Raw genomic sequence first — 23,212 nt, 5'->3', positions numbered from 1 at the left:
GAGCATAGGAGCTAAGTTGGAGTCCAGTATTTGTAGTCACTAGCTGGGTAAACTGGGACAAGACACTTCAGTGGTCTGAGCCTCAATTTCTTTGTCTATCAAAGGGCATTCGTTCATGCATTTAACAAATTAATATGTTTCAAGTATGTTCTAAGCAGTGAATAAGCAAATGAGGTCTCTACTCTCTTGAGTGCTTAAATAATGATGTAGAAGACAGACAAAACAATAACCTGATGTCAAGTGCTAGGAGAAAAAGAGGATAGAGAATGGTGGTAGTGGGCAGTGATATTTAAGATAGGGTAGCCAGGGAAAGCCTCTCTGGGAAGGTGATAGTTAAGTTGACACCTTCATGATGACGAGGACGCAGCCAGTGAAAATCTGGGATAATGTGTTCCACGGAGAGGGGGCAGCAGGTTCAAAGGCTGTGAGATGGGGACAAATTTGGAGCCTAGAGCATTCAAGGAACAGCTAGATGGCCAATGTGGCAACAGGAGGGCAAGGGGAGACAGAGACCAGATCCCATAGGGCCTTCTAGAACTTGTTTAAGGAGCTGGGAAGCCACTGGAAGGCTTTGAGAAGGGCATGGCTGAGATCTGAATGACATTTTTAAATAGTCATTCTGGCTACTTTTGGGGGACTGGATTGGAGAGGGGTGGCTGGAGGGAAAGCAAGGGAATTCATAATAGTCATAACCACCCCTTCCCTGCCCACCACCCAGGGTTACTATAAGGTTCCCATGAGATTCATGCTGACACCTAGAAAAGTCCAGAGGCACAGGCGGAGGTATGTATCCTCACATGTTTTTAAATCCATTTTTACAAGTAGGAGCTTGCAGAGCCTGGCACCAGCTATTTGGAACTGTGTTCCTGTATGGATTTCAAGGAAAGAGGGTAGGGCGGCAGATTCTGCCCTGCCTGAGCTATGCAGCTGTCCAGGCCCAGATAAATTCACATATTTAAACCAGGAGCCACGCCTGGCTCCGCTCTCGCTGCTGGTGCCGGACGGCGGTAAGCTAATACCCAGCAATGTGGAGAAGCTGACACTCCACGCAAACTCACTTACTGAATTCCTGGCAAAAGCTCATCTCTCCTGGCCTCACTGTTCAAGGCTGGGAGGGAAAGAGCAAAAGAAATGGAGATTTGTTCACTTAGGGATTTTTAATTTCAGAGTGGCCCCACGCAAGGATCATGATCAGCCAAGCCCCAGGAGAATGCACCCCAGTGCTCAGAGCTGCAGGGCTGGAGGGCATCGAGGGTTCCAGCCCTCTTCCTTCTGCGGGGGTTCGGGGCACCAGCTGGGAAGCCAGAGGTGTGGATTCAAATTCCAGCTCTGCCTCTCGGTTTCCTCAAATGTAGTTAAGAGATGGACAGCGGCAGCAACCTCTCAAGGCTGTTGTGGGGATCGGGTGGGAAAGCAAACATGAAAACGCCTGGCTGAGTGCCTGGCTTCATTCACTCACTCATTCACTCACTCACAGACTTCCTCCAAGTGACAGGCTTTGGGCTGAAGAGTGGACAGCCTGGTGTTTAGTCAGTGTTTGGGGAATCTGAAGATGAACAGTAAGTTGTATTCCAGCTAAAATGGAATACTATCTAAAATGCCAGGAAGTTCACAGAAGAGAATAATTAACAGGATGACATGTACTGAGTATCAAGTTTTAAAAAAAACTTCTCAGAACTTCAATTCCTGGGGCATCTGGGTGGCTCAGTCGATAAGCGTCTGCCTTCAGCTCGGGTCGTGATCCTAGGGTCCTGGGATCGAGTCCCACATCGGGCTCCCTGCTCCGCGGGAAGCCTGCTTCTCCCTCTCCCACTCGCTCCCCCTGCTTGTGTTCCCTCTCTCGCTGTGTCTCTCTCTGTCAAATAAATAAATAAAATCTTTGAAAAAAAAAAAAAAAGAACCCCAATTCCCTGTCCCCTCTGCAGTAGGGACAGTGAAATCTCCTAAGGCCTCAGAGCTGGAACTTGACAAAATGAGATCAAAGTGTCTTTTTTTACTACAGTTCCTGGTCCACACTCTTACCTGTTTTCTGGGACTTTCTGTATGCTTTTATTTTCTTGTGTTACTTTTTTACACAAGTAATACAACTTAAGAAAAGTAAGTTGGGAGAAAAGAAGTGGTAAAAAAAAGAAAACTGTATTTTAAAAAAATTGTTTAAATTACCTATATTCCCACTATCCAGTTATAATTATGCTTCAAAGTCATTTGTTACCTTCAAGACCTTTTCCTCTTTTTTCCTTCTTTATTTAAATTCAGTTAGCCAACTTATAGTGCATCATTAGTTTCAGATGTAGTGTTCAATAATTTATCAGTTGCGTATAACACCCAGTGCTCATCACATCACGTGACCTTTTCCTATGTTCATATAAACCTGTTATGCTTCGCTCCATAATCTATAATAGGATCCTAGAGAACATACTTGTTGGTGATCCTGGGTTTTTTCAATCCTAATATGTCAGTCCATATAGTTCTACTTCATTCCTTTGAAATAGCTGTGTTGTTTTAAATTGCATAGATACACAACAGTTTATTAGACATTTTTATAAACAACTCCATGATAAACATCCTTGTGTGTTTATGTATATGTACACATATGTAAATGTTCATAGACACACATGTACAAAAACATGTATACATATCCATACATACATCTTAACATACTTGCCTGATAATTTCCTATAGATCTGGAATTATCAACACTTTTTAAACCTGTCATTTTCAAATTAATTGAATCCAAGTCAGCAGACCCTTACCACTCATGAGCCAGCTACTCTGCAAACACCTAAGTTTTGCGCTGAGCATAACTAAAGAAGCACTGGGCAGTTTCCTTCAATTCACTACTACCTCTCCCCATCCTCCCCCCCCACCCTCAGCTCCTGTCCCTACCCTACCATGGCCAGCTGGTGATCAGGCCTGAAAGAAATTCTGCCTGCCTGAGCTCCATCCCTTTTCTGCCTCTTTGGACCCAGGTTACCATTTCAAATTTTTTGCAGGGTCTGAGTAAACATCCCAGGACAGGCAGGACCAAGAGGAGCCCAGTCTTTTATGTCATTAAGTCACTAGTCAAAGACACCTCCCCAAACAAGGTCTCTTCCTGCCTCTTTGTGCCCCTTTCTACTTATAAAAGCTCTTGCTTGTAATGGGCAGTTTTAGTATGCTGCACGGGTAGGGAGCATCCCTTTGCGTCAAAGAGTGAATGCAAACTGCCTTCCCCTCTCTTTGCTTAGTATCAAAGGCATTTGCCTCCAACACTGGTCCTGAAGCAAAAGAATGACATCGAAAGGAGAGGAAACAGATCAGAATGTTTTTCATGAAAAGAGCTATAAAAATAACACATTCAACTAATAAAAAATAACTTCCTTCTATATGTGTATGGGGAATTTACACCATACATGCACACCTCTAATCAATCTTAATTCAGTGATTCTGTTAGGTGTAACTTAAATATATTTTATTGTAAAAAAATTATATATATATATATATATATATACACACATACACACACATATACATATATGTATATATGTAATAAATTATATATACACATATATATTATATATACATATGTGTGTATATGTATGTGTGTATATGTGTGTGTGTGCGTGTGTGTATATGCGTGTGTGTGTGTGTGTGTGTGTGTGTGTATACACACATATATTTTCTCAATTTTGAAAGGTCTAGCCAGTTCCTCCCACCCTTGAGTTCTGAGTGAGCTTGGCCAGGGGTCTGCAGTCTTAGTGGTGTCAGTCTCTGTATGGCTATGGGGTTCAAAGATCCAACATGTGATTGTCTTAGGTTGTGTCCTTCCCTCCCATCCCCCCAGAAATAACCCAGCTCCTCCAAGGCTGAACAATGATTTGTGCCAATGCCAAAGAAAGACCTGGCTCAGATGGAGTTATGGAGAGACGGCGCTGTATTTTAGAAGGATTTCAGGGCTCTCTGACTTTCTAAATGTGGCTCTTTGCCTTTCTATGTGGTGACTTCCTAAGGCGTCTCTCCATTGCCTTCACATCCATAGGTGCCAAAAGACCTTCCCCTACAATCACCTTGCTCACAGGACTGTAGCGACACCAATTTTCTGGGTATGGAGATGGGGGCTCTGAGGTAGAGTGACTTGCCTGAGATCGCATGGACAGTGGAGAGTTTCGTGATGACTGCAACCCAGGTCTTTTCACTCTGAGTGCACCATTCCCTCCCTGCCCCTGAAAGCCTATGAAGTCTCTTCTGGCCTCAGCTGGTCACCAGGCTGCATGTCCAGAGCCCAGCCCTTATGGCCCAAGTTCCTCTTAGTGTTGCTTCTTACTGTTCTTTCTGCTGGTGCTCGCTCAGCCAGTCCCAGACCACACCCCTCCACCCCTGGCCATCCTTGGCACCCTGTGCCCATCCTTGGCACCCTGGCTGTTCCTAGGCTGGGACAGGGAGGGCCAACTGCATCCTGGTTTCTCAGACGTTGACTCTCTGGCAAGCCCCCAGGTGCAAATCTGGTGCATCTATTTAGAAGAGAAGCAGAGGAAACCCACCCCACCCACAGCCCACAATGGGAACACCCCCTTCCTGCATCCCCTATGGCAAGTGCCAGCAGCACCCCCCCCCCACTGCAGGTCCCCCAGAGATGAGGGGAAATCTAGCACAGGTCCTCAAGAGCAGGACAGATGGGCAGTAGGGGTCCCACCAGAGGACGTAGTAACCCATCACCCTCAGGAGCCAAAAGTGAGCACCCAGGAAAGGGCCAGGCTGCTATCAACTCCCACAGTAGTACTCTAGACCCAATCCAGGAGATTGGCTGGGTCCTTACTTTCCCACCATTGTTCTTTTTTCTGATTCTAAAAATAATGTGTCACCATTGTGAAATTTCATTTTCCTGAAAATACTGGTCAAAATTAAAATCACCCCAAATCCTGCAACCCAGAGGTAACTGGTACTGATATTTGGTATCTAGATATTCAGACTTTACTTTAAGCATCTATATACGTATTCATACTTTTTTTTTTTTTTTACAAACTATTTTCTGTTACCCAAAAGTGCAACATGGGAATATTCCCACATCAGTATTTAGAGACTATTCGAGCTATTTTATGGCTACCCTGTTGTCCACTGCATGAATGCACCATAATTTAAGTAATCTATTTGTGATAGACATTGAGGTTAATCCTTTGTGTGTATGTGTAATTATGAACAATGCAGCCATGGATCCCATTGCTTTATTATTCCTTTGGACTAAATCTCTAGAAATGAGATTGCAGTCTAAAGGGTATACACAATTTTGGGACTCTTGATTCTCAGGGCCACACTGTCCACCAGAGAGGCTACACCAATTGCTTTTCCCATCAGCCATCTGTGTAGGCAAGAGACCAAACTCTGTGAGGTTGGAAAATGCAGGTGCCTGCATTCCTCGCACCACTCCACCAAGTCCAGGGACACTATCTGGAAATCCCCAAAAGCATTCGCACAGGAAACAAACTAATGCTGACAGTTAGGGAAAGGACAGATGGGAGGGGCTCCAATAAGTTCGGGGGGGCCACGTGAGGCTCCCTTGGTCTCCCCAAAGTGTCCCTCCACTGAGTGGGGCATAGGGCGACAAGAGGGGCTCCATGGGGCAGTGATGATACACAACCCAGAAATGCAGTCACTGGAAGCTCCCTCCCCCACTCCCTAACCAGCTGTGTGACCCTGGGGAAGGGCCTCACCTCTCTGGGCCTCTGTTTCTCCATCTGATCTGTCGGACATTCTTAATTTTTTAATCTCAGAACCAGCTTTAAGACTAGAGTGGAGGTCTCCACCCCATCTCTCCATTCACCGAGGCATTTACCTTTGATCTCTCCATTATATCCATTTATATAAACTACCTCCGTGAAGAACCACACCAACTTTTTTGGCTTCTGTTTTTATTAGCATAGCACTGATGATATCTTAGTGGTTTGCAAGAGAGAGAGCGGCTCTTTACTGGAAAGTAAAGAACGTGCTTTTCAAATTCATCTTCAGCTCAGCATTTGTGAGAGCCCAGGCACTGCTGACAGGGCTCACCCCATCTTCCCATCAGCTCTACATTATCAATGGGGCTCTTCCCATTTGCAGTTGGGAAAGCCAAGACTCAGAATTTTACATTTTAGTCAAACTTAACCCATGAGTAAAAGGCAGAGTTGAGATTCAACCTCAAGTCTGTTTCACTTCAAGCTCCATCTCTTTCTAAGCCTTCCACTATCTGTCCAACCAGCCCAATGGAAGGATTCTTCATGCTCAGAAACATGAAATGCTCTAGTGCAGGGCTGAGAGTTGAAAAAGCATGAAGTCACCTGGATTTCTCAGATTGGTCATGCTTGGCTCAGGACCTTGAAGCCAATTAACATGTCTCTCCCTAACATTTATCATCTATAAAATGAGCAGGGAGAGAGTTAATTAGCAGTATCTGGCAAAACCTGCTCAGCCTCTTAAACATTCATACAGTACTTCCCATCCAGTAAGTAAGCAGGTAAGTGTCCTTTCCTCCTTCTAAGAACCAGCATCTGCAGCCCTAGATTACAAATAGCTGTGAGCAAGCTTCTGTGATTTATACCCCTGGAACATAACCCAAACCCCAAAATCCACTCCCACCCTGGTCCCAGGTGCTTCCTGGCACCTAGTGGTAGCCAGGTCCTGGTGACCCCAGGACTTGAATTCTCTGAGGCCTGTGCCAATCCCTAAGCAAGCATGTTGCAGAATCAAGATGTTTCAAAGAAATATGAGTCAGGAAAAATCTCAGACTGACTCTGAAGACTGTCTCTCATCCTAAAAGTAAATGGGGTTAAAACCAAAAGCCAATGAGCTGGGTGCCCATTGGTTCCTGATGCCAGGCCTTGTCCCCAGGCTCAGTTTTTTCAGGCCCCCAGGTAGTGCCAGGGGCTGCAGTAGAATAGGTTGACAGGCAGAGCGTGCGCACGTGCACGCACACACACACGGTGGAGAAAGAAGGGAAGATTGGGGAATGACCTGTGGTCATGCTCAGAGGGAATGAAGGTGGCCTTGAGCCTAGAGCCTCACAGAGGGCCGGTCCAGGAGAGTGGTCTGATTCACTGCCCTTGCTGAGCCAGGAGCAATACCTACCCTGCACCTCATGTGAATCAGAAAAAGGCACCCCCGCTAGGTGTTAGCAGCGTGCATCACACACTGCACTGAAAAATACCTCTAAGGTCCAGTGCTCCTGGGCTCCAGGAAAAAAAAAAAAAAGTTGATGGGTTTCCAAGGAAGCCATGAGGTAGGATGGGCACCACAGAAAACCACTGCATCGTGGTTGCAAGAACGTCCCTGGGCCCATGGGCAGAAGAGAAGGTCGGGCAATGAGTGGGCTACAAGAGAGTTCGTATAGTGGCTTCTCCAGGATCCCCTTTTTCTGTTTTCTGAATCTTTGAAAACCAATGATGTGGTGGGAAACGGGGGCCCTTGAGCATGCTTCCTGCATATACTCAATTGTCCAAGCTGGAACTATAGAGAAGAGAGGGTAGAGCCATAGCAAAGAGGAGACAGGCTGAGCAGCAACTTCTAGAGTGGGGGCCATGGCCTATTCACCTTTGTGACCCTAGCACCTCTCCCAGTGCCTGGAACATAGCAGATGTTCAATAAATCTTTGTTCAAGGAACGGATGGGCCCGGCAAATGTACTCATGGGACCTTTACACAGTGAGGGAAGCCATGTGCCCAGCTGGGCGGGAGGCAGCCCGATTGGGAGATGATGGGATCAAGGCCCGTGCTTGGTGGTCACAATGAACCACATGGTTGGTAGTTGAGGAAGAAGATAGAAATTGGGACACGGATTTCTGCATGTTTGGCCTCCCACATGGGGCCCAGCCGGGTTTGGGAAGGAGGCCACAGGTCCTGCCAACATGGCATCCAGCCCTCTGAGTATCCTGAGATGCCTTCTCTTTAAGCCTCTCCAGCCCTGTGGCCCCGGGATCTACAGCCGGCAGAGAGGCAGCTCCTTGCAGGCGTAACCCAGCACCGGCCCAAGGGGGAGGTCAAGCCTCTTCAAGCCAACACAGATTATTTCCTCTTTCACTACCTCACTCCCTACTGGAAAAAACAAGAAAACAAAATTCCCCTGAGCAACCTGAAACCTAAGTGGCAGGACCCAGCTCCACCTTAGTCCCCTCCACTTTCCTCTGGCTCACCTATGCTTAAGCCCCGAGGCCAGCCTCGGAAGTTATTTATAACTGTGTCAGAGGAGAAGGAGGCAGGAAATAGGAAATTATGAAGGAGGGGGCGAGGAGGAGTAGCAGGGGCCAAGTGACCCCGCTGGCTTGGATCCTCTGCCTGCCTGGCCTGTGGCGTCAGAGCCCCATGACAGGGATTCTTCCCCAGCCCACACTCCTCCTGGCCCCAGAGCCCTACCTGCTTCTCTCGGGCCAGCCACTTCCCCTTCCCCTGGCCCAGGTGGAAGCAGTTTCATCCTGAGGCTTCTCCTCAGTCTGGCCACAGTCACGTGGGCTTTTCCAACTGGAGTTCAGGGTACAGGAGCTGGGGTTCAGGCAGGAGGCCCAGCCCTGGGGGTTGGGTAGGCAAACACCCAGCCTTTCACCTGCACCAGCCCCACACTGTTCTCTTGCTTTCCCTCTCTTATTTAAAGACCTTGAAAGCTGGAGTCTGAATAGTCAAGGCTTCGGACCCAAGACTTCTCATTAACTGCATCAAGGGGCCTCAAAGTAGAGGAGACTCCCCCAGAATCACACAGCCAGAAGGAGCAGAGCCAGGCCTGGGGCCCTGTCTCTTGGGGGCACCAATCCCTATTCTATATCCCCCCGGGGATCCCAGCTAGCCAAGACTCTTCTGGTAAAATGTGAACATACTTGATATACTGCATAGGGTGGGAGCATCCATACTTGCTTAGCCCAGAGCCATGAACTAGGAGATGGAATCCCAGTTGGGCTACCTCAGATCCTGTGTAGACTGAGGCAAAATATTCAGCAATGAGTTCATGCACCAAAACATTCCAAGTGACTGCTGAATTTGCAGTGCCACTAACTTTCAGACAGTTTTGGATTAAGTTAGGTTATTCTTGTTTTGTTTTGTCTCATTTGTTTTTTACTTTGTTTTAACACATCATCATCAACTCAGTGATTGTCTAAGACAAGTGTTCTGAATTGGGTGGCTGGGGGATGATTATAAATGGCCTTCAGGAAGGTGTCAGAAACTCTAGAAGTTTGTATGTATACCTTTAATCAGATTCTCAGAGTCGCTCCCAGCTATGAACTGATTAAGATGTTCATCTAAAAGAAGCATAGACCAGAGAGGTGAGAGCTCAAGCTAAGACCGGTGGGTGACCAGGGGTAGGTATATCCCCTCTGCTACCTTCTCTCCACAATACTTGTCCCCTGGACTTTCAAGTCTTAAATACATCACATTCACGCCAGCCACAGTTCCCTTCCACCAAGTCTCTAATGGTATCAACAGGATACCAGGATTTAAAAAATCTGATGTGTGCCCAGAACGGAGCGAGGTAAGATTGTAACACAAGTGATGGGCAGAGGCTGGATCGTTAAATCTGGCCAGTGTTTGACCTTGAAGGTCACTCCTCCCTTCCTCCTTTTTGTTCCAGCCCCATAAAGTGCCCACTCACTGATGCAGCCATTCTGTTTGGCAGCCCCAGATGAGCGACTTCCCTGTGCAATGCAGATAGTATCTCTTACTTTTTCCTTCCCTCCTCAGCAATCACAGTACAGGCAAGTGGGCAAAAGTAGTTTTCAGAATCCTCATGTGGGCAGTGTCTCACCAGTGGGGCTTAGAGACATTTCTGGGAAAAATTGGTTCCTTTATCAAGAAAACACTGGATTAAACAGAACTAAACAGGTGACCATGCAGCAGGACTTCTCAGAGCCTTTACATTGCTAACGGTCACTGTCCATCTCCAAGAGGGAAATACAATAAACAGCTTTGCTAAACGTGTTGGCTGAAGGAACATTTCTTAGGGCTGGTGTTCGGAAGATCACACCCTGGGAAACACTGCTTTAGGCTTTCCCACAGTACATGGAAATCTTCCTTGCCCCTCTCCTCACAACTCACCCGATAAATTACAAGAGGTCACAGTGCTAACTTTCTGCCAGGAAGGCAACCTCGATTCTTCGAGCCAGACAATGAGGTAGCGTTCAGGAAGGACCCAGAAACTCGGTATTGGAGAATGGAGAGTCTCAAGACAGATTTGGAGGTTCCTATCTTAAGGCTCCAAGGAACTAGAATCTGCAAAGTGTTGTAGAGAACGTCAAAGTCATGATAATAGAATGAAAGGAAATAATTCCCATCTCTCTAGCCTGGTGGAATAGCAGGGCAACAAGCAAACCGAATTTATCTTTCTCTAACATTCGAATTGCCTGTTGTTCACCTGGCCCCAAAATAAAAAACACTGGCCTCAAGACAGCAAAAGTAGACAAGTAAAAGTAACACAGGTCTCCAGCCTGCAGGGAGACCCAAATAACCCAAGTCTGAAGTTCTTTTTATATAAAGCACAGTCTCACTGGCTGAGGGCCCCCCAATGACCCATTTTCAGTATTTGTTTATTTCTCTAGTTTACCCGCATTTATTGAGCACCTACTAAGTGGGATGGCCTGTGGTCAGGAATACCCACCAATTTCCAGGCAGCAAGGCTATACTTAGTTTTCTGGTGTCTATTTAAAGAGCGCTAATCCTCTCAGCCTTTCCCCCCTGCAATTAGACTCATACCATTTTCCAACCTGGTACACTGACCTCGCCCAACTGGGAAGGCGGAATTGGACAAGTGTTCTTCTCACCCTCTTGCCCTGGGCCAGGAATTTGGCCTTCGGGGGCTTGGGCAGCCTGGGAATCAGCCAAGCCAGAAGAGATGTGCTTGCTTTGCCTGGACCCTTCAATCAGGGCTGGAGTCCAGAGGCTCCCTGGTCTGGTTCTTACTGGCAGCACAGTGAGGCAGAAAGTGCTAGGAAGTCAGGAGGAGTATGATGCAGGCAGCAGAGCGGGACGGTGAAGGAAGACCCTGGACTAGGGAACAGATGTACCAGCGCTAACACTAGCTTTGCCATTGCACGGCTGGCTGACTTTGGGCATAATTTATAGTGAAGATCTTGGACTCGAGTCTAGCAGCCTGGGCTCAAAGCCTGGCTCCATCACGTACTCACTGCATTTTAGGCAAGTGACATAGCCTCTCTCAGCCTTTTTTCCCATCTGTAAAGTGGAATGATGGTGACAATAATGATAATAATTCCTAATGTGTAGGTTTATAGAAAATAGTGGAGTCAATATATATGCATATGAAGTTCTTAGAATTGCTGTCAATAAATATTAGCTGCTTTAGTATTTCACTCCTCTGAGGCCAGGTTTCTTCATCACATAACATAAAAACGACTCCATAAATGTTAAATGTTACCAAATATTATTATTTTTATTCTCTTTCCATCTCCGTCTCTTAGGCCAAACTACTCCACCTCTCTGGATCTCAGTTTCCCCATCTGTCAAGTGAGAGCACTAGGTCACATGGCTCTTACAATATCAGAGGACCTGGGTTCCCTGCACTGGGACCCACATGGCCTGAAAGTCACTTGCCACAAAGCTGAGTCAGGAGCCTCGGAGCCTTGATTGACCCAGTGCACCTCCAGTTTCCCCACAGTTCTGTGCACAGCTCATTAAACAACTGGAAGGAGAAAAAAAGATGCCTTGCATTTGCACACATTCTCTTGACCCGCACCGTCCTATTCATGTGGTGGCCATTAACCACAGGTGGCTGGTAAGCGTTTGAAACGCGACTAGTCCAAACTTAGATGTGCTATGAGTGTAAAATACATACTGAATTTCAAAAACTTAAAGATTTTAAAACCTTACTAATAATTTTGGAATTGACTACATGTTGAAATGGTATTTTGGATAATCTTGGGTTAAGATCGTATTAAAATTCATTTGACCTATTTTTTTCCTTTTTTTAATGTGGCTATGAGCAAATTTAAAATTACATACATGGCCTGTGTTTGTGGCTCTCCATATTGTTTCTCCTGGTCCATGCTGGTCTCGCCTTGGCCTTTCTGTCTCCCTGCTTGTGAGTCTCCCGATAAGAAACTCTTCTCCAAGGGATAGAGAAGGAATTTGAACTATTTGGGGTTAACTTTTTTAAATAACATAAAACACAGATGTTGACTATCCAGGTGGGGCATTAAATTTTAAGAGCTTCTAGGAATCTACTTTGGGTTAAAGGGGCCCTGAATAAATAAAAATCCGTCAAGCCGCCAAAGCATCCCATGATGTGAGCACACTCTTGAGCACCTGAGCTTTGACATCTGCACTCTGGTTGCCCCAGCCAGTTCTTATCTTGTCTGCCGGGAAAGGATGGCCAAGGGCTTTGGTTTCATTTTCCCGGACAATTGCCACTGTGTAGCATGCTATCCTAGCAGCTTAGGACAACTTTTTCTTATAGAGCTGGTCAGTGCTTAACATGTGAAAACTGATTTCTCTTGTCTCTCTCTCCCTCTGTGATATATACACAGAGCTAGTGCACTATTGCCTGGGAAGGCTGGAAAAATATCTTTCTCAAAGGTCCCCCTTCATTCAAGATACTTTTATCTCATGCCTACTATGCATCAGGCAGTGAGGTGGTTAAGATGTGACTCCGTACTCCAGCTGGCTCACCATCTGGGGGAGGCACCGAGTAGTAATAAAATGATGGCTGACGTTAATCAAACCCTCACTACATGCCAGGCAGTGGGCCAAGCCTGTGACTTCCATTATCTCAATGAATTCTCCCACAACCCTATGAGGTTAAGAGGACTGTTATGGTGTAGTCCATTTTACAGATCAGAAAAATGAGGCTGAGAAAGATTGACTTGCCTGGGATATACAGCTAGTTGTTGATGGAGCCAAGGTTTGAACCAGGCAGGCAGTCTAACTGAAGAACCTGTGCTCTGACCTTCCTCAGGAACCGTGGAAAGTGTGATAACAAACATATAAGCAGTATTCTCTGGTAAAACAGAGAACAAGGTACATCATTTTGCCTGAAAAAACAGTTGATCTTACTCACCTAGAGATCCTACAGCTTGAAGAAATTCAGACCTTCTAGACTCAGGGTCACAAAACTGTTAAGTCACAAGGCTGAATCTAGCCCAAGGACATGTTTTGTTTGGCCCCCACACAAGTGTGTGTTTCTCTTTAATTGTGTCAACATTTTAAAAATCAGAAGATTTCATGTTAAAATTTTGGATATCTAGCTTCTCCTAAGAGACCGGAAATCTGGTAATACTCCTAGGCTCCCATTCTGAGAGGCTGGAGCTGAGTCCTTGCTGTCCCCTGGAGAAGGCACATGGATGCTTCAGCTCACTGAAGTCCACTTGATCTTATCAACAGCTCACACTGTTGCTACCATGTTCTGTTGCCTCCCCCACTCCAAGGCCAAAGATGAGCTGATACTTAACATCACATTTGCCTGTTGTTTTGTTGTTTGTCTTAGAATAAAGAAATATTTTTAGTACCCATTTATCCCTCCACAGTGGGAAAACAAGAGACTAGGTAACCGCATATATATTTTTTTGGTAGAAATGAGTAATGTTTCCATATGTTTCATAGGCAAGCATCCAGCTTCTGTGACTGGTCTCTTTAGGCATTAGGGTTTGTGATCTGACCTAGGTGAGAAGTAAGAAAACCCAGGCCAAGAAAGAATCAAAGAACAAATTGGAACTCACACCTACACTTGGCTGGTTCAGGTGCAGCCCTTTCACACTGTACTCATTTGCTTAGAAATGTACCCTGAGAACAATATGGATGTTGGGATTCTCTTGCATCTCGCTGTGCTTCTGGTAAACATTTGTATCAGGAAGCTACAGTCACGGAAACTTGGAGGTTTCTGTCCTATTGTTGGGGAGGGGAGTGGATTGTGATTGCCCAAGAGGGCGCATGTTTGCTCTGCGTCTTCTAAACTCCCTCCTCATTCATGTGCGCCAGGTTCCATCAGATCAGACACGTTTTAATCACAGGTCTTCATCTGAGCCAGGCTTTCACAAGAGAGGTCTTCTCAGCTACAGAGGTTTGAACCAAGCCATTAGCCACATTTCCTGGAGCAAGGGACTGCTCAGATAGACTGGATCAGAAAGACTTTGTTTTGGTGAATAATGAGTCTAAATCCCACCTCTTATCCATCAGCTTCAGTGGTGGTATTAATGGGGATCAGAAGAATTTTTACCAAGCTCTCCAGCCATCAATGACAGACACCAAGTGACCTTGATTTTAAATTCTAGCCATCAACTAGGTCTGCAGGGTTGCTGTCTGTTTGGCAAATCAGCTCTTCTCCAACAGGAAGTTCGGTTGTCAAATTTGTCATCCGATAAAGTATGTCAGCTCATTAGCGGTTTTGTTCAGTTGAAGCCCTCATCTGCTTTTACAAGCACAGAGATCCTGGCTCTTATCTTAATAGACCATATTTCCAAAGAAGTTACCTCCTAAAAGGTGTTGTTGATAGATTTAGGTGCTCAATTATTCAGCTAGACTAGAGAGCCCCTTTGAAGAGAACTTGACAATAGTAAGCATTCAGGAAAATAGTATTACTAGAAGTATATGTGAAAAAGGTCCATACACACTACATAGAGCCAATCCTGCTATTTTACAGATAAAAGCCTGAAATCCGGAGAAGTTGACATCACCAAGGTATTTCCAAAATCAGGTGGTGACTCAGATCTAGAACTCAGGTGTCCTGACTCCAGGCCGGTTCTCAGTCCTATACACTGCACATCTCCCAACCCCAGGACAGATGGGGGTAGATGGGGACAGGGGATATGGACTCGACATCCAAGTCCAGTGTCACTGATCCATTTCCCAGGCCCTCCCATTGGCTACCCCAGCATCTTCTACCTGTGCCTGTCAGAGTCTAGGAGTATAGGACTTGGCCTCCCAATTCCACGTGTGGGCTGTGTGACTAAGCTCTGGAATCATACCAGTTCTCACTATCCACATCTGTTTAATGGGAACAATGACCCTCCCCATCCTGCTTTCCTTGGTGGAATGTTGTGATCATCAAATAAGATCAAGTGGACTTAAGACTCTAAAGTAGGGAACTTGGTTATTGGTTTCACTGTTTTGTGGGAGGCAGTGTGGTTAAGTGGGAAAGCATTAGACTGAGGGATAGGGGTCAAACAACCATGATTTTGAAACTCAGCCTTCTGTATGTGGCCCTGGAAGAAATCACATCTCTCAGAGCCCCATTTTCCCAACCAAAAATAAAGTGGGAATATGCATTCTGCCATATAATATAACAACACCACAACTAAAAGCTGTTATTTCTTGAGCTTTTAGTATGTGGTAGACTCTGTGCTAAACATTTTCCTTGAGTTATTTCATTTACTCACCAACCCAGTGTGGTACTATCATTCCCCCCCTCATTTTGCAGATGAGCAAATTGAGGCCAGAGAACTTACCCAAGCTCATGAACAGCAGAGCTCACAAGAGCTATGTTTCCAAATCTCAAAGGCTATGAGTCTATTCATGATGATCAAGTCCAGGTCAAATAGAAATCCCTCCTAACTCATGAACCACAGGCACTTCAGCCAAACACTGGTGATCCTTTAAGTCATGAAACCATGTCCTCATGAGCTCTGACCCAGGTTGCAAGGTTCACCTTCGCATGCCTCGATCTGGGGGATTGCAGGAGCCCTGAATTTCTGAATGAAACAGTCCTTCTCTACAGGCAACTGGGCTCTCAGATGCCTTGTGCCCTCATTCTGAGAGGGATCAAAGATGAGAGGAGGTGAGGGGATAATTTCCATGCAATATTTAAGGTCTCTGGTTCTAGAATGGCTCTGATCTGCTCAGGATTTCCCCTCTCCCCGCCCCCATCCACCCCCTTGTCATTCAGGGGGGCTCTGTTTTTCCACTGGCTGAACTTTACCTTGGGCTCCCTGAGGCCAAATCTCACAGCTCTCCTCCCTTCCCTACCCCCACAAACAGCCAGGTGGCTGCAGGCCTGGGGATACTTAGCATCTCTCCTCTCTGCGTTGTGAATGCCACTGTTAGATGATACGATTTACATGAACATAAATCAGAACTGGGTGTTGGGCAGCATGGACCATTCCTTCTGTGGCAGCCAAACCATCCCAGGCTCACAGATGCCTATAAATGAATCAGGACATTTTCTCTAGGCCCCCTCCCCTTCTCTAGACACTAATTTTTTAGCAACCGAGCAAAAACTTCTCTTCAGTCCACTATGGCTGGGATGGACACCTTGTGACCTCCTGTCAAACTCTATTTAGTGAGTCCCTTTAGCTAGAATCAATGCATGCTTGTCTACTCCAGCCCATCAGAGATTAATACAGGAAGACAAACACCCGAACCCATGTCACCTCCTCTGGAAGGGTATGCAACTTAACCAGGACATGTGGGTTACCTGCTAGCTCCACCAGCCCGTTCTTAGCGCTGTGCGTAAACAGAAAGATGGCAAGAGTCGTAAATGTGTGGGCCTGCCACACGGAGGGATGGTGAACTGGTGTAAAACTAAAGAACGACTCTCAGAGGAGTGAAGAACAGTGATCTACCAAGGGTCTATGAGCTGTCTTCAGCACTTCAGTAAGCCAACCCAAGTCATACAATAAACCATCCAATAACCCATGAGAAACTTCTCAAGCTTAAGAAGACACCAAGTTTCATTGCTTTTGGCTGCAATTAGTTTGTGTATTAGCTGATTATGTCAGAAAAAATGGCTATTATCAGCCATTATAAATATATTTTAACTGGCTTTCATGGAAAAATCATTGACATGCAAAATATGGCGGGTAATTTTTCCCAACATCGAGAGAAAATTAATAAAAATAGTCCTCAGCATTGAAAAGACTGGTTCAGTGGAAGGAGCACCGCGATAGAGATTAGAAATAGGGTTCAAGGCTCGGTTTCGTTAGAACCACACGGCAATAAAATTGGGGGCGGCAGGGGAGGCCAGAGCTGGAGAGGTTGGCTATGGAAGAAAATCAAAGAGAAGCATACTAAGGGGAATGCTGGGAGTCGGGAGTCAAAAAAACAATGTGGAGGAAGTTGCAAAAGGGGTAGCATCTTCCAGGGCTAAAGAGTCCTAGCCCTTGGTCTATCCTGATTCGGAACACAACTTTTGGATAGACAAAACAAGTGTAGATTCTATTGCTTTGAAGTGTGGCCTTGGACAAGCAATTTTACCCCTCTAGCCTCAGATCACTCACCAGGCAGCTGGGATGGGTCATGTCTACCTCACAGGGTGACAGATAGGCAAGCAAGGATTTTGGTACGGTGCCTGAAGCACAGTAAATACACCTGAGGGAAAGGTAGTTATCATTTTTGGTGACCCCTGCTGGAGTGGCATTTAGAAATCTCCAGGCTTGTTTCTCTGGGAGTATGAATGGAGCTTTATGGCCCAAAGATGGGACCTGACTGATGAAGTAATGCAAACAGCAGAGTAGGTGCTTCCTGTCTCAGAGGGGTTAGACGTGTCCCTTTGGGTAGAATACAGCCCTTAGGTCTCTCCCAGCCCAAAAATGACCTACTCTGGGAATTTCCCATGCAGCTTTGGAGAATTTGGGTTTCACTAAAGATAGTATTTTTCAGCATGTTCAAAATGTGGGCACAGCGTGACTATTCTTCTACACCAATGCCAGGGAGGTGGGCAGGGAAATGAGACCTGAAGAATGGGAAGTTGACGAGGGTGTTCAAAACCTGGGGACAGCATGGGCCAAGACCCAGACGAAGAATCTGAACAGCAGTAGCTGGAAGGGCCAGTGATGAGAGGATGATGAAGAAGGAGGCAGGGATCAGACTGGTCCTCATTAGAACCATTTTATGACACTTCATCCCAAGAGTTCAATGAAGGGTTTTAATCAGGACAGTGAAATTCTCTCTTAAACCAGCCCTTCTAGCTCCCATAATGACCCCAGCATCTTTCTTGGCTAGAACCCACCATGCTTTCCTCTCCACAGTCCATCTCCATTCCCCACGGCCTCCCACCATTCCCATCCAAGCACCATCCAAATGCAACAGCAAGGGCAGTAGGGAAACAAAGGGATGAGTCCCCTCACTGTCACCATAAGTCTGGGTAGGGCCAGTCAACACGGGGACATCTTTGAGTCAGCAAATAAAAACCTGCACACATGTCTTCAACATACAGCCACATGTGCCTAAACCTGAGCTCATGGCAAACCCCAAAGTCAAGCAACTTAAGGTAATGAAAGGCCCCTTGCTTACTATGAAAGTAAAAAAAAAAGAAAACCATCTTCAACCGAATGATTCCCAAACTGCATCAAGTCAAGAGCCATGGCTTTCCGGGCACTTAAGCCTCTCTCTCCCCCTATAAAAATACTCCCATCAACTTAATCTAAGTGGCCCTAATTTTGCTCTCTTTTGGAGGGACAAAAGGATAAGCAACAAGAAAAAACCTCAGAAAATCAAGAAAAATTATAAACTGTTTTCCCATTTGAGAGAGGCATGGAAGTCTCTCCAGCACAGGGTTCTAACGGTCCCTCCATTCCTTCATGTTGCACATCCAAAAAGAAACTACATGAACAGAGCCACTCTGGAGGGCAAACTGGCAGGTGCTGTTAAAATGTAAAATATACCTACTTATGTCCAGTAATTCCTGTTGTATATTTGCTATGAAGAAATATTTGCACACGTGAACAAGAGAATTAGACAACTGTTTATAGCAGTGCTCTTTGTAAACAGGAAAAGCTATTAGAAACCTAGACACCTATCAATAGGGAAATGGGTAAATAAATACATTCTATACTTACAGGGATACATATTATAGTAATATAATAGTATAGAGTAATATATAATATTATATAATATAAGGCAATTAACATCTAATATAGCAGTTGATTATATTTAAAACCAGCCTGCCGGGTTTTAAATACAGGCTCTGCTATAATCTTGGGAACAAGTTATCTAATTTTTCTAAGCCTCAGTTCCCTCATCTGTAAAGTGGGGATGACAGCACGCTTGCTTCATAGGACTATTGACAGAATTACATGAGTTAATGCATGTTAACTATTTAGAATGGTGCCCAGCACGTAATAACCACTCTATGCCTGTTAGCTTTTAAAAATTATAATCCCATGGAATACTATACATAGAATGAAGTGGATATATATGTGTACTAACGGAGAACAAGCCCTAATACACATTGTTCAGTTATAAAAAGCAGAATGCTGTATGTTGTATTCGACTATTTATGGTATCCTACCATTCATGAGACTAAGGGAAAAACTACTATAAATTTCCCTTGGGTACCTATGTATGTAAATGCATAGGGAGAAAACAATCTGGAGAAGAAGCTAGAATTAGAGGAAGTGGTCAAAAAGGACGTTAGCCCTTTTGAATTTTAGGTAGGTGATAGATAGATAGATGATAGATAGATAGATAGATAGATAGATAGATAGATAGATGATGGATGGATACACATGTACACACAGTTACATACACACATGGATGTAGAATGTACTCTTAGAATACTTGTGATTTTTAAAATGTGGAGAAAACTTAAAGGGCCAAGGTGTTGCAAATTATTATTCCCCTTTTATAAATGAGGAAACCAAAGCTTAAAGACATCCAGTAACGTGCCTAAGTGCACACCACCAACAGGCCCCGGGGGAAGGATTTAAGCCCAGTTCTGCCCGCCCCACAGCCTTTCCACCACCCCACGCTGCCTCTCAAGGCCACCCAGGAGTTGACAATGACAAAAGCTAGAAGAAGGGGCCTCCTTGTCCATACTGGCTGGAATGGTAAAAGTCAAATGCAATGGAGAATTGTGTTGTTGTTTTTGTTTTTAATTAATGAACCTGTTGGAATGTGCCATTCAGCAGTGGAGCTGAATGGTTCCTGCTGTTCCTGCAAAACAAACAAAAGTCCCTCCACCCAAGCCACTTCTGTGGCCATTTTCTAGCCTTATCTATCCAGGGATTTTGAAAGGGACACAGAACTGTGGGAGAGGCACCTTCTCCAGCCAGCTGGGACCCAGTCTCCGGTCTTCCTGCCACCACACCAGCCATCTACATAGACTGGGCATCTTGCCCTGGGCAGCCCCAACTCATCCCCATCTAGAAGGGGAAGAGTCTTGAAGCCCAAGATGTCTTGCCTCCATTAGCTTTACTTCTCCCTGGGTCTCAATGCAATAAACTGAGTCATTATTTTACTGTGACTTGGTGGTTTTGAGGGTCTCTTTCAGTTCTAATAGCCAAAGAACATTAGAAATTCTCCTTTATTTTTCTCTCTTTATGCCCTAAACTAATTATTATTATTATTATTATTATTATTATTATTATTATTATTATTTCTCCCTTCCATAAGATGATATTTACTTAAAACCCCAGGTCATTTTGGGTTTCTTCATATTTCTAACGAAAACTTTCCCAAATCAATAAGTAAAGTCATTCTTCGAATGTTAACCTTCCATTCCCTTTCAGTCCAAGGAAAGGTCGTTTGCCTTAGAATGTCAAGGGTAAATGAAAGTCAAAAAGCTTTGAAGAATGGCATAACTAAGAACAAATTCGCCTTACCATTTAGTAGCTGGGTGACCTTGGGCAAGCACAACCTCTCCTAGACTTGATGTTTTCCATCTGGAAAAAATGGGTGTTGATACCGACTCTGAAGGTTGCTGGGTGGATGAGGACAAGGGATCTGTGAAGTGCTTGTGCCCAGTAGGAGTCTGAGAGCTGTCCCTTCCCTCCTATGTAGAGCAGCTCTCCTCTTTCCAGGGTTCCAAAGATTCAGACAGCCTGGGTCCCCTCCCCAAGTGGCTGGCTCCTCTCTGAAGTCTGATCCTTTTTATTTTCCTTTGGTCACAAAGCCCAGTGTGGAGTGTAAGAGTGTGTGTGTGTTTGTGTGTGTGTGTTTGCGCGTGTGTGAGGGAATGGGTCTGGCTTCTTTGAAAATGGCTTCTTTGCTAAAACCACAACCTCAGATCTGATACTGAAAGAATCTGCTGGCACTGGTCCCTGTCAAAACAATTCGGAGATATCCAGAGACTGTCCTCCAGGGCTGGCAGCGGGCCCCCAAGCTGAGCCTCACTCTTGAATTCCCAACAGGCTCAGGAGGCAGGCCCCCAACACTCCATGGCACAGCCCCATTCCTCTATGCAAAGGAGGCTGGAGAGAAGGGCTTGGCATTCTGGAGCAAAATTCTCTCTCTCTGCTGCCTGCCTCCTGCAGAAACCACACACACACACACACACACACACACACACACACACACACACACCCCAATTTTCAGAAGGCTCTTGGCATTGCCTAACCCTTCCTGAGCTGGACAGAGCTGCTGGAGCAAGGTCTACCCAGCCAAGGCTGCCTCCTTCATTCCCAGCCCCCTCCCTTCCCTCCTCCAGAGTCAAGGTTTTGTCAGGAGTTTCAGGGGCACTGACTGGTGGGGAGGGGGCCGCAGACATCCTGGCTGCTGCCAAGTCCTTTTCTTTCCCCCACAGTATGTTTTATAAGCCGGCATGTAGTTTATTCTTCTCCTAAACACTTCACTAGGGTGCAGGGTCTGGAGTTGCCATAGAAACACCTTTTAACTCCTCCCCACCCAGAAAGCAGTGCCAATGCCCAGGGTCTGGGGGGAGAAAGGCAAAAAGAGACACCTGTGGATGAGGAGAAAGGAGAGGGAAGGCCATGGGGGTTCTTTAGAAAGGGCCAAGTCAGGCATACAGTGCCCTTTGCCCGCAACATGGCACTCAGCCACGAAGAGAAAACAGTCGGGAAGGTTCTGGAAGAGGAAGCTGGTGGTCTGGCTTGAGCATCTTTAATGGGCTACAGCGTTGATTGGTGGGGTCATAAGGGTCAAGGAGAATGGGGAGCTCCTGCACATTTCCTTCAGGGAGAGGACAGGCAGAGCTTCAACCCAGACTGGACACCAGAAAGGCTCTGTCAGCAAGGAAAACCGGGAGCCACCTACTGGACACCAGCGGGGTACTGTAAGGCAGCGAGGTCAACGAGCAAGCAGCCCACATCCACACCTCCTATTTTTTAAAAGCATTATCTCATCCCTGCCATTAGTGCAGTGCACCAAACCCAGGCAGAACAGTTCTGGATTGGTGCCAGCGTACCGAAAAATTTTTTTGTTTCCTTTTTATTTTCGCTACGGGTACTGGTTCTGGTCTTCGGGTACTTCCTAGTAACTTAGCTTTTCTCTGGGCAGTTTATCGAGGGCGGGGATTTGTTGAATCAATCCGGAGAAATTGCAAGAAACTCTCTGCATCAGCCCAGACCCAAGGCAGGAAACTGAAGAGTCAATCAGTGCAACCATTAAAAGCAGGGTCTCCTTACTGCTGTTTCCACTGTTCTCTGGTGAACTTCCAGGGTGAAAACCCAAAAGCCAAGGGCAAGGGGGAGTCATGAGGTCTCCGTCTCCCCACACACCAAAAAATCCAAGCGAACACACCCAAGCCACTGTCCGGCAGAAGAGGGTGCCCTGACTCCACCTGTCAGCTTCCTGGCCTCCTCACCGAGCAAAAGCCCAGCAGCAGCAGCTCCCAGCACTACTCAGGTGGCAGTGTCACCACGGGGGTGAGGAGGGACAGGCCAAGTGGAATTGGGGTGGGAGCAGTCAGAGGAGAAGGAATAAAACCTTCCGGGCCTCAGGCAGCCCAAAAGAATCCTCCAGGCAATCCACAAACCGAGGGGCCAGCCAGATTCCCCCGGGGAAAGGGAAGGGTGCACAGCACGGGCCCCAGGAAGCCTCCAACAAGGGTGACCCCAGGTCACATAAACACCCACGCCTGCCAACTGGACTGACCTTCTGGTCACCACAGCCACCTCCCTGACTTCTCCTAGGCTCAGCAGGGCCCACCAGCAGCGCCCCTCCCGACTTCAGCTGCCTCCCCTGCCAGGCTCCTGTCTCCTCCCCCCTCCTCCCCTGCAGCACACTTGTGGAGGCCCTCACCCAGGACCCAGTGGAAAATTTTCCTTCTTCTTTATGACTTAAAACACACACGCTCCATTCTTCACCTCTGAATCGACACAGGCGGAGGGCAGCTAGACTGTGCCCCACCCCACCCCAGCCCCAGTACACGCGCACGCACACGCGCGCACACACACACACACACACACACACACACAGAGCAGGGGCCACTGGACTTGCATGCTTTATGAGCTGGAAAGAGGAGGAGAGATGTTTTCGAGCTGCTACTCCACCTCTGGCCATCCAAACACCAGTGTCCCGAACACTCCCAAACAAGTTCTCCCAGGACACTTGAAAGGCCCTGGATAAAAATTGGTTCTACATCTTGTTGTGTCTCTAATCAA

The 23,212-nt window shown here is 46.2% G+C and overlaps 2 protein-coding genes across 3 annotated transcripts in view; one reads left to right on the top strand and one right to left on the bottom strand.

Annotated features, from left to right (window-relative positions):
* SYN3 (synapsin III) overlaps positions 1-23,212 on the top strand; it is a 444,404-nt gene that overhangs the window by 182,575 nt on the left and 238,617 nt on the right. The gene's annotated exons all lie outside the window — the stretch shown is intronic.
* Positions 1-23,212, bottom strand: part of TIMP3 (TIMP metallopeptidase inhibitor 3) — a 58,336-nt gene that overhangs the window by 33,861 nt on the left and 1,263 nt on the right. The gene's annotated exons all lie outside the window — the stretch shown is intronic.

Source organism: Halichoerus grypus, chromosome 6 (assembly GCF_964656455.1).
Source record: "Halichoerus grypus chromosome 6, mHalGry1.hap1.1, whole genome shotgun sequence".
NCBI classification, from domain to species: domain Eukaryota; kingdom Metazoa; phylum Chordata; class Mammalia; order Carnivora; family Phocidae; genus Halichoerus; species Halichoerus grypus.
Note: the sequence above shows the minus strand (reverse complement) of the source record. Positions and strands in the feature narration are given on the sequence as shown.